The following is a 20,806-nucleotide window of genomic DNA, read 5'->3' on the forward strand; positions in this document are numbered from 1 at the left end:
TATACAGCAATGCCTCGGAACTGAAATCAGACAGTGGTGATATGATGCTTGAATGGTGGCGGTGATAACCTTGGGGTTGGGGGCCATGTAGAGTGGCAGGAACCGCTGGTGTATCGCAGCAGCAAGCGCAGCCAGGTTCATCTCCTCCTTGTACCTCAACCGTCTGCGGTGCTAGGCTACGGTTTCACGGATGGCGGCAGCAACAGCAGTTGTCTTCGTCAAAATGAAGCACAAGGATTATAGTTAGTGAGGTACCCACATGGGAAGCAAGACGAGGAAGCTAGAGATTAATTTTAGTAAACTTGGTGAATGCTTCAAAATCATAGTATCAAACATTGGTGCTGTGATGTGAGAATGGTTGCGGCGGTGGTAACCTTGCGGTTTGGAGGGTGCTCGGAAACTTGCAGGAAGTGGATTGCATAGTGGATCCGGATCCGCAGCAGTAACCTGAAGCTAGAAAATGTATGCACAGTATGTAAGGTGCAACTGGATCACGAGATGCACAATTTAATTTTAGTACATGGAAAAAAGGAGGAAAGAAGAAGAAAAGAAAAATAAAAAGGACCTTGTGCTGGTGGTCATGGTGGTTGAGTTGGACTTGGACGACTTGTCCCTAGAGGTCGAGATTGGAGTGTAGGGCAGCCCAGGCGAAGGGAAAATTAAAGTGTTTTCGATCTGGCCGTCCTCGTCGTGGGTGTGGAGCATGGAGAGAGCTACTGCATCGAATCGAAGCACAAGGGGAGGGAGGGATGACCCGGGCATTAGCAGAGCAGCAACCCAAGGAAGAAGACTGGGAGGAGGAGGAGAAGTAATGGAGTTACCAGCCGAGGAGAAGTGGGGGTGGTCGACGGTGAATCCGTCGCTGGCGGCGCGCGGCCGGTGGGTGGGGACGACGAGTAGCGGCCCTGTGTTCCACCGTCGGCGTCGGGTAGGAAATTGGGTGGGCGGCGTTGAGTGGACTCCCTGGCGGCGCGGAGCGGCCCTGTGCTCCGGCGTCGGTAGAGGCGGAGGTGAGCCTCATGCAAGATAGTTTCCCACCGAGGGAATCGGCGGAAATCGGCGGCGAGGCGAGGCAGGGGAGTTTGATTGAGGGAGAAAGGGGATCCAGCAGCTAGCAAGAGGAGGGTTGGGTGCGGTGCGTGAGTTTTTCTTTTCTTTTTTGAAACTTGTGCGGTGCGTGCATTGATGCGTTTTGCTTGGAGGAGTGGAGGAGACGGGCAAGTCTAGGCTGTGTAGGATGCGTAGCTTGTGTTTCTTTGGACTTTTGGGGGCGCGAGGGTCGTTGGATGGGCTTCCTTCGCACGGCTGAGATGGACTTGTGTGGGGTGATCCGCGCGGACGGCCGCTTCTTGCCTGCTCATTGGCAACCCGGGCAGACTACAACGGTGATCAGCTTTGGCCCATCCAGCAGGTGTGCCCCCATCTCGTAAATATTCGTATCGCTTCCATAGATAAGAACGTTACTAGCCATGTATAGTCTATCTTGTATCTGCACTGGCCCATACGATTGTGGAATCGGGGCCATCCAGCTTACCATAGTCCATTGTTCGTCTTGGGGTGTAGCAACGGCGGCGTAAACCGAGTTATTGAAGGCAAGCATGACAGTGATGCCCTGTCGCAAGAAAGTAGCCGAAGTAGATACAGACCTCAAGCTCTGTAGCCCCAGCACGGTAGCAAGGGTGTTGAGCGGTGGGAAGTCGACGATGTCGTGCGTGAAAGGGTTGAGGAGCCGGATCGCCGTGTCGTCGTCCCGCCGGGAGGAGGAGAAGGCCATTGATCGAGTCGAGAACGCTGTGGTCCTCGAACAGCGGAAGCCTCGGCCCGGACGAACGCCCGGAGTCTAGGTTGAAGAAACGGATGTGGTCTCCAAGGTCGGGGTGGCCGGGGTAGAGGCCGCGGCCCTCCGGGAACATCATCCGGCGCCGTGGGTGGAACCGCACGTCGGCCACGCCGCGGCCACGCGGGCAGTCCGTGGCGGAGCGCCATTGCGCGCAGACGCATCGGAAGCCTACGTAGTCGAACCAGTCTTGGGCCAGCAAGCGAGACGCCACCGGACGAACCAAATCGTGTTGCAGCGACGCCCATGGAGGCTCCGACGGCCGCTTGCAGTCCTGTGTCGCAGACTGAGAAGTTCGCTCCGGCATCCGGAATTCGCTGGACGACGACAACGTGTCTCCGGACATGATGGCTGCCGTATCCACGTCTGGCGGCAGGAAGGAGAAGCTATGCACTATAATCTGACCCACCCTAGGTCAAAAATCAGCGTTGCGCACAGAAATAATGCCAACTCGTAAGTTTTTAAGGATGAAATAACACAAGCTGTCTGATTCGGTCAGGGGAGAGAGACCGTATTCTGTCGATCACATATACAGTTCCACATGAACACGAATCGGTATCTTTTGGATTTCAATACGAATCGGACACACTGCTGAACGTCCCACGGCCAGGATTTGATTTCCCAGCCATTACCTCTGCTACTTCAGCTCACGAGAGGTTTGCTCTAGACCATCTCTAGCAGAAACCCCAAACCACAAATCTCAAATACGCCTATTCACGTCACTCTAAACGCGTTTTGCTAGCTGCAGGCGACAGTTTGTCAGCCCGCAAACTAAAACGGGAAACACATGGTTTATGCAAATCATTCGATAATATTCAAATGTAGCAACATAATCATGTAAACAGATTGTTCAAAGTACTCAATCATACATGAAACACGACACCAAAAGAGGATCAAACATCACATCATCAAGCATCACCATCGGTTGCCGGCGCATCCACATGACCGCCACCCCTCGCCGTAGCATCATCACCTCGGGCACCACTCATGGTAGACATGGCAGCGCGTGCAGCTTCCCTCCGTCGCGTCAAGATCTCCATCTTCGCATATATATTCCACCACTCAAGATGGAACTCATCCATGTGAGCCGGGTTCATCATCATCGTCACATTCTCCGCCACGATGAGCTCCGCCATGGCCCGGCTCTCCTCGGCGCATGCCGCTCGGTGGCGAATTCCTCACGGCCTCGATGCAACCGGCCCACCGGATGCACGCTGTCTTGATGCTATCCCATCAGCCTTGGAGTGAACGGTAGGAGCGAGTTGGAGTAGAAGACAGAGGTGTCATCAATTGGAAGAACTTGTCCTCGATGCGTTGACAATACCTTTTGCCGGTTTGATCCGTGCCGGTCATGGCATCCATCAAAACCACCTCCCAAGCCCTGATCAAGATCACGTCCTCAAATTCGATGTAGTTGCCGGTCCAGATCGCTCTCCCCTTCGCCTTGGTCACCGCCCCATCGAACACCCCCTCTTCTATCTCTTCCAAGTCACCTTCCTCGTCTTCATCTTCCCCAAACTCATCGCCCTCGAGTCCCTCCTCTATGTCGTTGTTGCAGTTTATAATCCATGAGCGACGGCAAATCGATCTCGACAGACGTGTCGTTGAGCATGTCAACATATGACTCCGGCGCAACATCAACAGCGGGACTTTTGTTGACCACCTTGTGCGCAATAGCCGATGCCAACGGCGCCTTGGCCATCGTCACCGTCAAAGCTGTCAACGATGGCATCTTAGCGTCAGCTGGCTTCTTCGCACCGGGCTTCTTCGGCACCGACTTCTTCTGCACCGGCGGCTTGTTTCCCAGCCTCTTCATCCGCTTGGTCGGAGCAGGAGGAGTAGCAGCAGCGGGTGGGGAGGTGACGATGTGCTGCCCCTGCCGCTTACGGTTGCTATTAGGGAGGACAGCTTATTGTGCGCCGTCAACCACGAGCTCCTCGATGGCGGCTGTTGCGGCGGCGCTAGATCCGGCAGCGGTGGGTCTGGTCGATCCGCGCGGCGAGGCCTAGTCCGCGAGGGGCGGCGGGTTGAGGGCTTCCATCTCGGTGTGAGTGCGTTGCTGTAGAGGCCAAAGATGGGTGGAGGCGGCGGAATCGGGGGCGGGTGGTGGGGCGGAAGCGGGAAAGGGAGGAGCTGAATGGTCCTTCGTGCCAACGCGGGGGAGGAGATGGGGTTCGCGCTCGCAAAGCCTCACGAAACCGGGAACTTGAGATTTCCGTGGCGCGAAACTGGATGGCCCGGATTTTTTTTTTGGTATGGGGGTCTGATGCGGTGTCTCGACTGGCCCTTTTTCATCCAAACCAGTAAAACGCCGGTTATTATGCGGATGGAAGTCTGATGCGGTGTCTGCTAGAGATGTTCTTAGGCACTCCATCCCTGAGGGATCATTCTAGCTACACGTGCTTGTGACCTTGGCATATCTTATGGGATTGGTCACCGCCATAACACAGCCATAACACAACTGTTGTTGACCGATTATGTTATATTGTGCTCCAAATTTATATTAAAGGAAGGCTAACTTCTGACGAGCGGAGCGAGGCTCATCGCCGGGTAGGTAGGCTTGGGATGAAACATTATAACCTAGATAAAGAGGATCATTGGTAAATCCACATAAATCAATGTAAAACATGGATATAACAAGGCCCCCAAAGATATTGCACCCCTCATTTATACGGTTTCCGCGAGGAAAAAATGGAGTGTCAAGCAAGCCTTACATAATAACGCTTGGATCGCGAAAATCAAGATGGATGCCAACTTGACCGTTGCTCACATTCAGGAGTACCTCCGCCTTTGGAAGGAGCTCAACAACTTGAGTAGAATGAATACTCCATTGTTTGAAACCTAACTTCTAGTGGAGAATACTACTCTACAACCTCGGCTTACAACGCCCAATTCTTCGGAGCGACGCACAATTGCATGATGAAAATGGTGTGGAAAGTAGCGATGAATTCCGCCGACACGCCTGCCACGGCCACCGTCGGGAAGAAGAAGGTGAAGCCGAAGAAGATCGCCGAGGATAAGATGGCGGAGGAGCGCCTGAGTGGTGACAGCCTGACACTTACCAGTGATCATCGGCACGCATCCATGAGTGGTGACAGCCAGTCAACTCTCACCTCAAATCTCTAGCTGACATGACACCGGTCAGTGATTAGGGTTTAAGCGCTGGAAGACACTTTGATAAGTTATAAGGTTTTACCCGCTCTATAAGCTATCACACTATATTACCCGCAAAAAAAACTATCACACTATATGAGCCAACTGAGTTGTGAAGGAAAGCAATAGAAGGCCATAATACCCAAAATTATTGTCTTGTTCTTACAATATCTTAGCTAGGGTTCTTCATCATCCTAGTAGAGAAAAATCTCCAATTATTCAGGATGCTTCACATTGGGAGTTCATTTTTATTTATCAGGAACGCCGCACCGGTGTCCAGCGCGGCAGGGCAAGGCTGGAGTGGCTGGACACGATGCACGAGTCGAGAAGCTCGACGATGCGCGGGAGCGTGGTGCAGCGGGGCACCTTGTACTAGTTAATGGAGGCGCCGCGTGAGATAGCATCGTCCATGAGCTCCTCGAAGGTGCCGGGACGGACGACGCGGATCTCGAGCGGCCCAATGGGGCCGTCCACCACCCGGCTCGCTCGTACACTATGCTCGGGGCCTCCTCCATCTCGAGGCAGCACCCGTCGAGGGTCTCCTTGTCCACCGCGGCGCCGGTGACGAGCAGCTCCCAGTAGATGACGTAGTGCCCCGGGATGCGCCTGGTGCACGCGTGGCTGGTGTACTCCGCCACGGACGCGCCGCGCGGGCGGAGCAGCGCCGAGGCCCGCTCCACGGCGCGCTGCAGCTCCGCCTCGTCCGTCTTGTCGAGCTTGTGGATAGCATCATGTTCTTGCGGCGCACCACCTGGAACTGCGGCGCGGCGTTGTGGAACCCCGCCACGCGGAGCACGTCGCCGACGCGGTACCGGTTCAGCCCGGCGTAGGTGGTGATCACCAGCTCGTACTCGCACCCATCCTCCATGCGGGCGAGGTCCACGAGCTTTCTGGACGCCGCCTCGCCGTCGCCGGCGGCCTTGTCGTCGTCGTCCACGGGGAGGAACTCGAAGTAGCCCATGTTGGGCATGACGGTGTACGCCACCTCAGACGGGTCGCAGAGCGGGCGGAGGTTGATGCCGAAGTAGCATTCCGAGGATCCGTACGTGCCGCTCACCAGCGGCAGGTTGCCGCAGTAGTGTCGCAGGATCGGGATGTACTGCGCAATGGCGCCGGTGACTATCACATCGACGTCACTACTACACGGTAGGGTTTTAGGGGCACTTTGCCCTGGGGCACTTTTCAAAGTGCCCCTAAATACCCCCCTTTAGAGGCACTTTGGCCAAAATACCTCTAATGCCTTACCTATTGGGGTAGTTTGGAGAAGTGCCCCAATTGGTATATACATATTGAGGCAGTTTGAAGAAGTGCCCCAATTGGTATATACCTATTGGGGCAGTTTGGAGAAGTGCCCCAATTGGTATATATCTATTGGGGCAGTTTGACAAGTGCCCCAAATTCTATAGACCGAACAACAAAAAATTCAAGTGCTCAGTTATAAATAATATGATTGCCTACTAAACAACATCAAATTATGTCGAAACTACAGAAACAACAGGCATAAACATCTGGTAATAAAAACAGATAATTGAAACACTTAAATTCCTACAAACCACACTACTGCAGAAATGCTTACCAGTGACGGGCCCTTTTGCCTTACCAGTGACGGGCAAGCTGCCCGTCACTAGTATGCAGTCACTGGTAAAAGGTTACTAGTGACAGGCAGAATGCCCGTCACTGGTAATGTTATCAATGACAGGCGTAATCGTCTTGCCCATCACTACAATATCCGTACCAATGACAAGCACATTGTATTGCCTGTCACTACTAAGTTCTTACGAATTAAAAAAAATTATATAACCAGAATTTATTTGTATATGCCTCCAGAAAATTGCATACATTCAATATAAACTCAAAAACTATTCAATCTTCAATAATGTAACAGAATTAATTCATTTATATACGATGCATCCAAAATTGCATACATTCCACATAAGCTCAAAAATTGTTCACTCTTCAATATATGTTTGTACATTTATATCGTATATCCTTCGTAAAACTACGACTGATAATTGAACCAGAATAACTAGTACTAGACAAGTGAGGCCGATGACCAATGAAAAGCAAATCAAATTAATTAGCTACATCATTGGATAAACAAATTGCATAAGAACGAGCACAGATATAACACTTCATGTAATATAAGAAGCTCGACATAGGCCTCGAGCATGTTGTTTTTCATAACATCAAGATATTCTCGAGTTCTGATTCCAATAATGACATCCTCACTCTGTCGTGACCTATACAATATACATACAAGCTCAAGTCAGTAAGACTAAAAGGACCATAACATCAGAACAAATCAGCAAACATGTCTAATGTATCTCATTCTCTACTTCCTGTGAAAAGGCACGCCATGTGAGTTCAGTTTGGCTAGATTGTAAAATGTGCAGGTTACAATTAACGAAATAAGCAAACTAAGCATCAATCATGTTGGCCAATCACATAGTCGGACCCTATAAAGTCTACAAGCAGATTGCATCATAAAAACTTAAATAGGAACAATACTACATATTTATAATTTATCAGTACAGATGGATGCTTGAGGACCTAATGTGACAGGCTTAGCTAGCAATTTTTAAATACAAAGAGAACACTTCTATTATGGAAAATAGATATCCATGTCCTAGGTGCACGAGAACACTTCTATTATGGAAAATAGATATCCATGTCCTAGGTGCACGCTCTAAATATGACGCCGCAGAGTTGTGGAGGTAACATGGCGATAGATAATCAAACATTTAGCTCTGCAATTCAATAAGGTCCAACCATACCATATAGAAAAGCAAGGACAATATCGTACCTTGGTAACGAAGTATGTTGCCTATCAAGCAGCCCAACTGTTGATCCCTTCTCAAATGCTCTTCAAGGAATGTAAATTGCTTTTTTAAATGATCTAATGAACTGAAATCCAAATAGAGCAACCAATGTTAGTTCAATGAATTTCTCAGTGGCTTATGTACAACCTGACTGACTCCACACAACAAGTGACAAATCGTAGAATGGGTAAGTAGTACATGATACACATCAAACAAGAACAACTGCCACATGCTTTGTTTATCAATTATCAGCATCATCAGAAGAGTAGAAAACTAACCATAACGAACATATATACATAGATTCTATTTTATATACTGAACATTGACAATACTGAAAAATGCATACCATGTTTCACGCAGAAGTAAACTGGCAGGTAAGATAGTGTCAGTAGAATCATCTCGGAACTGAAAAAGGCCCTCCACTTCAGTTGAGGATATTAAACAAAGTAATAAAAGAGACTTTGCACCTTGGGTACATGAAGCCAGTTGGCTCAGCACCCTCAAGGAATTCCTGCAGCATACTAGACGGACATGCGCGCTTCGCCGCGCCGGCTGCCTCCCGTTGTTGCATGCATGGGCTAGCACGTTGCATTCCTATGCGTACGTTCTATATGTTTCTGTTTCTGTTTCTACGAAAGCATCTTAATGGCACAGGTAACAGTGCAATGGATCCGAGTATAGATCATCTAAACAAAGACATCAAAGCCAATTGGAACATAGTCTATTTGGTATGATCTTTTGAATTTTGCCAAGGAATCATCCATATTGTATCCAGATTTTGACCATGTGTTTCTTTATTACAGCATGTAACCTATAGCCAGGTACACTAGAACATAACCAAACAGGAGGTCGTAAAATAGAGTACTGAATCTGTAACCTAAAAAAGGGGCATCTTCCAAGCTGTTGTCGCCCGGGCTTTCGCCATGGCCCATATGTTTCCTTATTAGGGCACATGTAACCTATAGCCAGGTACAACCAACTCGTGCTCAAACTATGCCTGGTTGCTTCCTTTCTGGTTGACTGATTCTTACGGGGGATTTTTTTTGTTTGCTGCAGGAATTGGTTCCAGAAGATTGACAAGATCAAGGACTCTAACAGGCAGTCCAAGCAACTGGAGGAGCTCACTGGGAAGATGAGGGAGTGCAAGCGGTAGGTCTGGCTGAAACCTGCCATCTGCTTTGATAATGCACCATCGTTGTTCCTATTTCAACATGTCTTTCTCAGATCTCTGCATGTGGCATGATGAATTTTTGGTTACCTCTTTACATGGAGAATGTAACACTGCTGAGTTCTCATAGGATGTCTTAAATCTGTGCGACTTCTTGCAGCTTAATCGTAGACCTCGCAGGTGTTGGTGACGCCCTTGCCAGGCCTCGGATGCGGCCGTTCGTTCAGGAACACCACGCACGCTCTGTTGAGTGGAGGCCGGTGGGCGAGGCAGAGCGGGCAGCAAGGGAGCTGCTAGATGCAGGGGCCGGCCCGGCCGCCCGGCCGGTGGGGGAGCTCGCCTCTGCTCCATGGAGGCCCCGCCTCCTCTGCTTCTGGTTCTGGAGGCCCTGCCTCCTCTGGTCCTGGAGCGGTCGCGGACGGAGAGCATGCGATTGCAGCTCCGGCGCGGCGCCGGACGGGGACAGAGCTCTGGCGCGGGACGTGGACGTCGGGATCAAGATTGATTTTGATTTGAGGACCACAGCTGAGAAGAATTGAACTCGCGAGGGGGTTTTGACAAAATGATAATTGAGCATAGGCTGAGTCATCTAAATTGGGCTGGAGGGAGTACAACTTTTAGTTGAAAATCTGATATTTAGAATGTTGTGAAGTTACATGTATTACAAATTTGTTGTGGTGTGATATATAGACTTCTGGATTATGTATATGTATTACAGGATTGAATACTTTAGAGGCAAAACACTAAGTGCCCTAAAAACCTTTAGAGGCAAATTTCAAATTGCCTCTGAAATTCTTTTGAGGCAAATCTCAAAGTGCCCCTAAAAACCTTTAGAGGTAAATCTCAAAGTGTCCCTAAAAACCTTTAGAGGCAAATCTCAAACCGCCCCTAAAAACCTTTAGAGACAAATCTCAAACTGCCCCTAAAAACCTTTAGAGGCAAATCTCAAACTACCCCTAAAATCCTTTAGAGGCAAAATTCAAACTGCCCCTAAAAATCTTTAGAGGCAAAATTTAAACTACCCCTAAAAACCTTTAGAGGCATTTTTCAAACTGCCCCTAAAAACCTTTAGAGGCATTTTTTAAACTGCCCCTAAAACCTTTAGAGGCATTTTCCAAACTGCCTCTAAATGTATTTGGAGCATTTCATTCAAAGTGCCCCTATTTCAATTAGGGACACAAGCTTTCGAGGCACTTTTCATAGTGCCCCTAAAAATAAAAATAATTAGGGGCACTTTGGCTGGGGCACTTTTGAATGCCCCTAAATATGGACCGTACAGTAGTGCGTACTTGGTGTTGGGCCAAATGCGGGTGACAATGCCGGCCCAGTCGCCGTTGCAGCACTCGTCCCGTACGAACTGCGACAGGTCGGGGTCTGGCCGGATGATGCCGGCTACCGCCTGTCGCACGGACGCGTCGGTGACGCGTGGGGTGAGAGTGCCGGCCTCGATGTCGGCGGCGAGCTGCTCCCAGTTGAGCTGGAGGAAGCGGATGGCGCGCAGGAGGCCGGCGGCGAAGACGGCACCGAGGAGGAGCACGTCGTGGCGCTGGCACAGGCCGCACAGCATCTGCGCCACTGGTGGAAAAATGGTCATCGGTCGCGGTGCGCAACTGCCATTAGTCGCGGTTGCGCAACCGCGACCTATTGTTCGCGACTAAAGGTACCCCCCTTTAGTCGCGGTTCCTTACGAACCGCGACTAAAGGCCCGTCCACGTGGGCGGCAGGCGAGCGCCAGGGCGGAGGACCTTTAGTCGCGGTTCTTCTCGCCAACCGCGACTAAAGGCCGCCGCAGGTTTAGGGTTTTAGCCCCCCCTAACCTGGTTACCTTTTAAGTTGTATTGTTTTATTTCTTTTGTGTTTTATTTTAATTTTGAAGGAGTTTCACATATTCTACGGTATACATGCATATGAATGTACAATTTCAAACAAATTTGATATTAGAACCAAAAAGAATTCAAGAGGAATATACAATATATATTCAATATCGGATGACCACATATACAATTTTGAACAAGTTTCTATACATAATTTATAAGTGCATATAAAGTTCATCGTCCTCTACATAGTGTTCTCCTTTAGGATCGATGACTTGGTTCGCCAACCATCCAGCTAGTTCCTCTTGAAGTGGTCGGAAGCGAGCTTCTGGACTAAGCGTCGCCCGGAGGTTAATCCTCTTGAGGTTGTTCTCAGACGGCTCCCGCTCAGTGGTGTATCTCCGGATCCTCTCACAAACATAGTATCCACATAGATTGGTCCCCGGTGGCTGAATATCCCCAGGCGTAGGCTTTGCCTTTTTAAAATGTAGCTCTTTTTTTAATTCACCGACCTTTTGATCTACGAACCGTCTCCAAACCCTACGAGGCAAAGAAAATTAAATGAACAAGAGAGTTATTAATAATTACTTTTGATATTAGGAAATGATGAACTAAATAGGCCGATCGATATAGAGCGCAAATGAATGAAAATAATTACTTTTGCATCATTTTTCTCATGTCGGCCCAAAGCGCCGAATCCATATTCGGAGAGTCGTGGACGAGAACTCGTGGAGTTCTGAATTTGAATTACTAGCAGAATCCGAGTGGAACCTGCGGACACGATACACGCACAGTCATGCATAACTCATCGATTAGCCACATACCATGCATGGAGTAAACAAAAGAGAATATGCTCAAGACAGAAACACTCACCCAAAATGGTAAGGAAATAGAATATCACTTTTGAGTTCCTGTTTTATAAGAAACCGCCACAGGTCTTCCTCCACGTCCTTGGGGTAGTGTTCTAACACATGTGAATTAACGATGTGTGGGTCAATGAACCCAACATCATGGATGAGCCTTATTCGCATTTCCCGCTTCTTCAATCTGCATAATAGCGTACACAACAAGATAGTTAGGACAATATATATATATATATATATAGTGCAGGCAATGAACGAGATGGGGTAGAAATTAATAAATCACTTACAGAACATAGCAACTGATGATAGATTTGTCGAGCTCGCGCAGATTGAACAGCTGGAACAATTCATTCCGATGAATTGTTATAGAGTAATGTTTGAAGTGATGCTCAGGTCTAACTTCCGCATAAATATAGTCTTTGGCGTTTTTAAGTTTTATGTAACCCTTGTACCAAATTAGCAGACCTTTCATTCGTGGAGGTAGATCCTTTTCCTGCGCAGGCTCGACGAGAGGCCCATTCTCCACATATGTAAATACTACGTCCTTCTTTGGCGCCTCATCAAGGCCTAACACTGCACGAAGAGTGATACCTAAGTTGGCCGCTTGTTCTGTGGCACTCGCTACAGTCAATCCATGTGCTGCCGCAGCTGCTATGATTTCGGGGTCATCCGGATCGGCGGCTTGCACTATGAGCGGGGCGATCGATTGTTTACTTTGTTCCCCGAGCTGGGCAACTTCTTTCCCACTTTCTAATTTTTGCTTCTCCTGCGCCCTCCTGAATTTGAGTGCTTGCGTACGAAGTTCACGCTCATAGTCGTCAGGGAGATTCTTCGCGGCTTGGGACGGTGTGTTCAAAAATGAGTTAGCCCACTGCTTGTCCTTGTCAGAATATACTGGCTTGGGCTCGCCCTCTATTTTCTTCTTGACGCTCGCCTTCCATTTCTCTAAATCAGCAGCCGCGCCCGCCTCGACTTCCTCGGCACTACTTTCCCAAGGCCTCGTGGGGAGAGGCTTCGATGATACCTCCGGTACCTTTGTTTTCTTAGGTACGTAAGGGTCCGGGTTAATAACCCAGGACTGCTTCGCTTCTTCGCGGAGGTGGATTGGGGGGCGGTACCGGTGTCTGATCACCCGCCGGACGAGGACTGGGGGGCGGCGTCGGCTGACGTGAATGAGGTGTATTAGGTGAAGCACCACCACCACCACCGCCACCGCCACCGTCACCGCCACCGCCACCGCCACCGTCACCGCCACCGCCACCACCACCACCGTACGGGGGTGGACTTGTTGGCGCCTCGCCTGGAAACTTGATAAATTTCTTCTGCCACCGTATGAGGAGGACGGTCTGCCTCCTGGAAACTTCCACGAGGCCGGCCGTCGGCTATGGTGGTACGGCCGGACTCTGCAGAGCGTCATGGACTACATCACGGCCGGCGATATCCCTCGCCTGCGCTACCCTCAGTTCGAGCCACGAGCGCCGCCCGACGACAGCCGACGACGAGCAGCGACGACGACGCCGGCAACTTAGAAGGCGACGACTACCGGTACAACGGCGGCGGCTATGAAGACTACGAGTATGCATATTATACGCCTAGGCGGGAGTATGACTAAATCACTCCAAATTTCATGTATGCGGGAGTATGACTTAGTCGTCACTCCAAATTTCCTATATGCGGGAGTATGACTTAGTCACTCCAAATTTCATGTATGCAGGAGTATGACTTAGTCACTCCAAATTTCATGTATCATCGGTGCTATCTCGAGTCAATTGAATCATTCGAAAATGGACACCAAACACATCACGGGTAATATAATTCACATGATTCATTCAACAAAGTTTGGTACAATAAATTATTACACATCATTTCTTCCCTTGTGTCCCTGCTTGCTTACGATTGTGCCGTATCCATGGAGCATCCTCATCATTTAACTTAATGCTTGGGTCGGTGTTCACTTTGAAGGGCGGAATTTCAGCAAACATATTATAATCTTCCGACATGTCTGTCTTGTCCTCCACTCCCACGATGTTTCTTTTCCCCTGAAAGAACAATGTGGCGCTTTGGATCATCGCATGATGTACCGATCGTTTTCTTATCTTTCCGTTTCCTCGGTTTGCTACTCATGTCCTTCACATAGAAAACCTGAGCGACATCTTTCGCTAGGACGAATGGTTCGTCAAGATAACCAAGATTGTTGAAATCCACCATTGTCATTCCGTATTGCTGGTCCACCTTTACCCCACCTCCTGTTAGCTTGAACCATTTGCACCGGAACAAAGGGACCCTAAAGGAGGGTCCATAGTCAAGTTCCCATATCTCCTCTATGTAACCATAATATGTGACCTTTTGCCCATTCTCGGTTGCTGCATCAAAGCGGACACCACTGTTTTGGTTGGTGCTTTTTTTATCTTGGGCGATCGTGTAAAATGTATTCCCATTTATCTCGTACCCTTGGAAAGTCGTTATAGTCGAAGATGGTGTCTTGGCCAACATGTACAGCTGATCTACAACCTTATTGTCACTCATTAAATGTTTTCTCAACCAACTGCCGAAAGTCTCCATGTGGGCCTTCCTAATCCAGGATTCTGGCTTCCCAGGGTTGTCCGAGCGTAAAATATTCTTGTGTTTCTCAAAGTACGGAGCCACCAAGCTGGAATTGGTCGGAAGCTGTGTGGTGTGCTTCGGTCGAGAGAATGGCCGTCCATACATATCATTGATTTCCTTCCGATCGTGCCTTTTCCACTTAGTCTCCCCTCGTGCCGCGATTGAGGAAGACCAATCGGCTTAAGGTCGGGAACAAAGTCAACACAAAACTCAATTACCTCCTCATTTCCATAGCCCTTGGCGATGCTTCCTTCGGCCTAGCACGGTTACGAACATATTTCTTTAATACTCCCATGAACCTCTCGAAGGGGAACATATTGTGTAGAAATACGGGACCGAGAATGGAAATCTCATCGACTAGGTGAACCGGGAGGTGCGTCATAATATTGAAGAAGGATGGCGGGAACACCAACTCGAAGCCGACAAGACATTGGATCACATCGTTACGTAACCGTGGTAGAACTTCGGATTGATTACCTTACGAGAGATTGCATTGAGGAATGCACATAGCTTCACAATGGCTACTCGAACATTTTCCGGCGAGAGCCCCTCAAAGCAATCGGAAGCAATTGCGTCATAATCACGTGGCGGTCGTGAGACTTCAGGTTTTGGAACTTTTTCTCCGCCATGTTTATTATTCCCTTTATATTGGACGAGAATCCCGACGGGACCTTCATACTGCTCGGGCATTCAAAAAAGATGACCTTCTCTTCTTTGGTCGGAGCGTAGCTGGCACGACCTTGAAACCGTTCCGGATGCGGGTCATCGGGGTCTTTCAAACTTTGCTTGGTCCTGCCGTGCTTCCTTTGTATCATTTGACTTCCCATACACGCCCAAGAAGCTTAGGATGTTCACGCAAATATTCTTCGTAACGTGCATCACGTCGATTGCGGAGCGGACTTCTAGGACTTTCCAATATTCTAGCTCCCGGAATATAGATTTCTTCTTCCACATGGCTACGTGCCCGTCGGCTCCCTTCGGAACCGATTGTCCGCGAGGACCCTTTCCAAAGATGACTTTCAAACCCTTGACCATATCAAATACCTCGGCACCGAGTGTGTTCCGCGAGGCTTCGGCCGGTGATCTGCCTTGCCGTTGTAATGCTTGCCTTTCTTTCTTACTTGGATGACCTTTCGGAAGAAATCGACGATGCCCAAGGTACACGTTCTTCTTACAATTTGGCAAATGTACACTTTCGGTCTCATGTAAGCGGTGCGTGCATGCATTGTATCCCTTATTTGACTGATCCCGAAAGGTTACTAAGAGCGAGGCCAATCGTTGATGGTTACGAAAAGCAACGCTCGTAGGTCAAATTCCTCTTCTTTGTGCTCATCCCACACACGGACACCAGGTCTGCCCCACAGTCTGTAAAAGCTCATCAACTAATGGCCTTAGGTACACATCGATGTCGTTGCCGGGTTGCTTCGGACCTTGGATGAGCACTGGCATCATAATGAACTTCCGCTTCATGCACAACCAAGGAGGAAGGTTGTAGATGCATAGAGTCACGGGTCAGGTGCTATGGCTGGAGCTCTGCTCGCCAAAAGGATTCATGCCATCCGTACTTAGACCAAATCTTATGTTCCTTGCGTCAGCTGCAAAATCTTTGAACTCTCTGTCGATCTTTCTCCATTGCGTTCCATCTGCGGGGTGTCTCAACTCCCCGTCCGACTTACGGTCCTCTTTGTGCCATCGCAACAACTTGGCATGCTCTTTGTTCTCGAACGGACGTTTCAACCGTGGTATTATAGGAGCATACCACATCACCTTGGCGGGAACCTTCTTCCCGGGTTTCGGCCCTCAACATCGTCACCGGGGTCATCGCCTCGATCTTATAACGCAATGCGGTGCATACCGGGCATTCATTCAAATTCTCGTATTCACCGCGGTAGAGGATGCGATCGTTGATGCATGCATGTATCTTCGAGAACCTCTAAACCTAGAGGGCGGACAACCTTCTTTGCTTCGTACGTCGTCGGCGGGCAACTCGTTATTCTTTGGAAACATATTCTTCAACATTTTCAGCAAGTCTTCAAATGCCGAGTCAGCTACACCTGCCTGTGCCTTCCATCTCAGCAAATCCGGTGTGCAGCCCAGCTTTTTCGGACCATCATCGCATCCGGGGTACGGCGCCTTCCTGTGATCCTCTAACATGCGATCCAAATTCTCCCTCTCTTTTTCAGTTTCGCAGCGTCTCCGTGCATCGGCAATGGTCCGACCAAGATCATCAACGGGATCATCACGTGCCTCTTCTTCACCTTCCCCTTCACCTTCCCCTTCACCTTCAGCATCCTCCATGAAAGTATCACCGAAATGAGCAAGATAGGTTTCATCGATGAAATCGTCCCCTTCTTCATCATCTTCCATTATAACCCCTCTTTCTCCATGCTTGGTCCAACAATTATAGCTTGGCATGAAACCGTGCCGAAGCAGGTGCAGCTGAACATCTCTTGAGGAAGAGTAACCCTTCTGATTCTTACATTTAACACATGGACAGATAACAAAACCCCCCCTGCTTGTTCGCATTAGCCACTACGAGGAAATCTTTCAAACCCGTACTGAACTCGCCGGAGAGTCGGTTACCGTACATCCATTGTCGATTCATCTGCATTATTATAATATAAAATATATAATTAACCATCATGCATTTGTTAAACTAACTAGCTACAAACAATATAAATTAAACAATGAACTACACACACATGCACATTTTATCAACGACACATCAAAGGTTCAAGTTGCTAACCGCGATCGAGGAGGAAAAAATAAATGAGAAAGCTCAAGTGTGGCTCCAACACTTCATATCATGTTTGTTTCATGCTCTTGGGGCATTTCATCAAACACCTTATGTGCATAAGAGGAACCAAAAGCAAACCTAACACCCACTTGTGAAGCTTGTGAAGAGAATGGCACCAAATGGCTAAGTGTTGGCTGCTGGGTGGGTATATATAGGGGAGGGTTTTAGTCCCGGTTGGCTCTAGCCAACCGCGACTAAAAGCCTTCGAGCACTTTAGTCGCGGTTGGCCTGGCCAACCGCGACTAAGCCCCACGTGCAACGGCTGGCCACCGAGCGCCCTGGGCCCAGGCCTTTGGTCGCGGTTCGCCTCCCGAACCGCGACTAAAGGTACCATTAGTCGCGGTTCCTGCAGCGTCGCGACTTATGGGGCTCACCCGAAGCCTGTTTTTCTAGTAGTGCGCGTACATGCTCTGGAACACGTCCGCGCAAAGGAAGGCCGCCGTCGGGCTGGTGTAGCTGCGGTAGGTTCTGTACGGACGCTTCTTCTGCTGCTCGTTCTTGTAATAGCTCATGAGGACAGGGCGAGCCATGAGGCCACTCGGCGTCCTCGTCTCCGGCTTCACGAAAAAGAAGTAGAGGCCCTTCCCCTTGTCAAGCCCAGGCATGTACCTACGGGAGTACGAAACATGCATTGAGCAGGGCATCTGGCGGCGGTCGTGCTCGTCCTCGACGGTGGGCATCAGCTTGCACTCGCCGGCGGACGTGCCCGAGCTGGTGAAGAACTCGGAGACGGGGCGCGTCGACAGGATGGGCGATCGGTCTCCGTTGGCAATGCGCTGGATGTACGGCTGCAGGGCGTCGTACGACACCACCGGCACCTTGGCCCGAAACGTGGCGCGGTCGGTGTGGCCGTCGAGGCCGCAGTTGCTGAGGTACTCCGCGCCAGCGTTCCGGGCGAGGATCTCGGCCAAGACTCGCTCCTGCACCGAGTCCACGTCAGAGGTCATTTCCTCGATGAACCGGAGCTTCTCGGCGTCCTTCCCGTTCGCCGCCTCCGACGCCGGCGGCGATGAGACCGCGCTCCCGAGAGCCGCGCCGATAGCTCCCGATTCATCGGTCGTGGCCGCCATTGGCTCGATCCGGAACACTGACCACGAATGCGAGATTAGCTAGAGCTAGTAGCTGATGAAATATTCGTGAGTTGCTACTTGCTAGTATGTGACCTGTGCAACACCTTTATAACTACTAGGGGGAGATTGAGCTCGCCGATGAGGACACTGGAGTACTGGACACACCGCCGCAGCGTGCCAGCGATTAATGGATCACCGGCTCAGCTGCAAACTTTATTGCGACATGTACGCAGCCACGCGGGCAAAGCTCTCCCAGCCGTTCTTTCCCACGCGGGCCAGCCACACTGAGCGTCGCCATGGACGCGAAATAGCTACACAGCTTACTCACTGAATCTTACATCAATATCATGTTTTGCCTTTTTGGCGAATTTGTCAAGTGGCCCACGCCCATGGAGGCCGAAACATTTTAGTCGCCCCCTAGAGGTAGGATCAACGATCGAACAACTCTGATGAACAACGAACAGAGACGGAGGTTTTGTGTTGCTCAAACTTCTGCAACGTTTCTTCGATCTCTTCTTGCCGTTTATACTCAGTACAAAGGGAAAAAAACGTCGCCCATGATCCGTGGTTCTCGTGCCATCCCACGAGCCGACCGTGATCCGCACGACTCGCTCAATGTTGTTACAAACAACCTAAACACTAACTGAAAACGTCTAGAAACGGCTTAGTCTAATCTGACGGAATACAACGCCTAACACCTAGCAGCAGGGTTTATCATACTAGCAAGTAGCAAATCACCAATATTTCTTGTCGCGCTGTTGCTCTGGTTTATTTTAACAATGACAATCTTGTCGCGCTACTGGAATCGAACACGCCCAAGGGGCTTCGTCAGGATGTCCGCAATCTGCCCGATCATGCCGGTGAACTCGACGATGATCTTGCCTTCAAGGAAGCATTGTCTGCTGTAGTGGTTCCTCGATGTCTTCGTTGCGATCATGCTACACCGGGTTCTTGTAGAGTGAAATGACATTTGTCGTCCACCTTGATTGTCGTCAGAGCTACTTCCTCTCTGGTGAGATCTGCAAGCAGACCAGAGAGCTAGATGCCTTGTTATGCCGCTGTCATGGCCACGATGTACTCTGCCTCGCAATGTTCTTTTTTTAAGTGGCACACAACACATGTCGACCGGCACTCTCTTTATCGTGTTAAATTATTCTAAAGTTCACGGAAACTCTTATAACATAAGATATCAAATGAAATCCCACCTAATTAAGTCCCAGTTATTGTTCATATTGTGTAACTTGGTGTAAATTTTGAAAATTTAGCACTACAAAAGACAAAATAAAATGTAAATGAGATTTAAGTGGGATCCCACTTACATCTCTATTCTAATCGGTCACTCATCTGATTACATCGACTCGTTGGACAACCCCTATGGAGTCGTAGATTCTGGCTGCATAGTAATTAAGCAATGGACAAATTATTGTTGGGGAAGTGGAATAATGCATGGCAAGCAAGGTGCCAGATATAAGACCAATTTTCCTGAAATCCCAAGCAGGCCAGCCCAAAGATAAGGAACTTTTAAAATCTTTCATAGGCTAAAATAGTTCGAACCCTTCACTGTTTGAGGCTGAGTTGGGCGGGCTGTTGCCCAGGTTGGCTACAATAGAGCTCCGCCACTGTGTAACACCATGATCATGATGCACGGTTGGATCTCCAATTCACATGAAAAATAAAAGTGAAACATGCAAATGAGCACATAGTTCATTATTTTCATGGGAATGATCTAGGTGCTACTACCATTCTAGGATACATAATGCTGGGAACATGCATGGCAACTTTATTTGAGGTGGTAAGTGTTTGAACAAATAGTACCAATTCGTATAGTAAACATCAAGTCGTTGTAGTATAGTGGTAAGTATTCCCGCCTGTCACGCGGGTGACCCGGGTTCGATCCCCGGCAACGGCGTTTTTCCTGTTTGCACGTCGTCCTCCTCGCAGCATCTTGCTAATCTTTCTCCTTTTTTTTTTGTTATCTTGGGCTGCAACCTGTGATTCTCCGCTATTTTTTTCCTCGTGTTGGCACCAAGCTGCTAATCTCTTCCTCTGTGCCTTAAGAGCATCTCCAGTCGCGTCCCCCAAACCGCGCCGGATTGAGCGTTTGGGGACGTGTTTCGTTCGTGCCGCGTTTGGGGGACGTCGCGTCCCCCAAACAAAATTTCGCAAATTTTAAACTTGACTAGATTCGATTAGATTCGTCCAAATTTACATAGATTCGAACGAAATTTGACTAACTTTAAAACTAAACCTAATCTAGAACCACTTGCGGCGGCCGGAGGCGTCGTAGTACTGCTGGGAAGTTGTACATCTCGTCGGTGACGACCTCCACCTGACGCGCTCGTCGACGGGCTCGTCCACGGGCTCGTCCTTCACCAAGCCGCTTGGTCTGCCTCGCCGTCGTTGGTGAGGTCCACCAGCGGCTTGCCGGAGTCGCGGATGGACATGGCGATCGCCGCGTCCGGGTTGCCCCTCCGGGCGTCCTTGTCGTCCATGGACGCCAAGAACGCCGCCCGCAGCCACAGGCGGTCCTCGGGGTCGTCGGCTGGCGCGATGAGCCGCTGCCGCCGCTCGTACTCCGCCGAGCGAGCGCCGCTGCGGCGCTTCCTCCGGCTCCTCCTTCACCTCCGGCTTCGGGATGAGGAGGGCGCCGCCGCGCCTCCCTTGCTGCCGCCCGGCTGCCG

General features: G+C 49.7%; 1 non-coding gene and 1 pseudogene across 1 annotated transcript; one reads left to right on the top strand and one right to left on the bottom strand.

Annotated features, from left to right (window-relative positions):
- LOC124660276 overlaps window positions 1–18,125 on the bottom strand; it is a 44,354-nt pseudogene extending 26,229 nt beyond the window's left edge.
- A 1,837-nt stretch (window positions 18,126–19,962) lies between these two features.
- On the top strand, window positions 19,963–20,034 carry TRNAD-GUC. Its single transcript has one exon. It is a non-coding gene; the product is annotated as a tRNA-Asp (tRNA).
- Window positions 20,035–20,806: the final 772 nt, after the last annotated feature.

The sequence above is a fragment of the Lolium rigidum genome, chromosome 6, assembly GCF_022539505.1.
Source record: "Lolium rigidum isolate FL_2022 chromosome 6, APGP_CSIRO_Lrig_0.1, whole genome shotgun sequence".
NCBI classification, from domain to species: Eukaryota; Viridiplantae; Streptophyta; class Magnoliopsida; order Poales; family Poaceae; genus Lolium; species Lolium rigidum.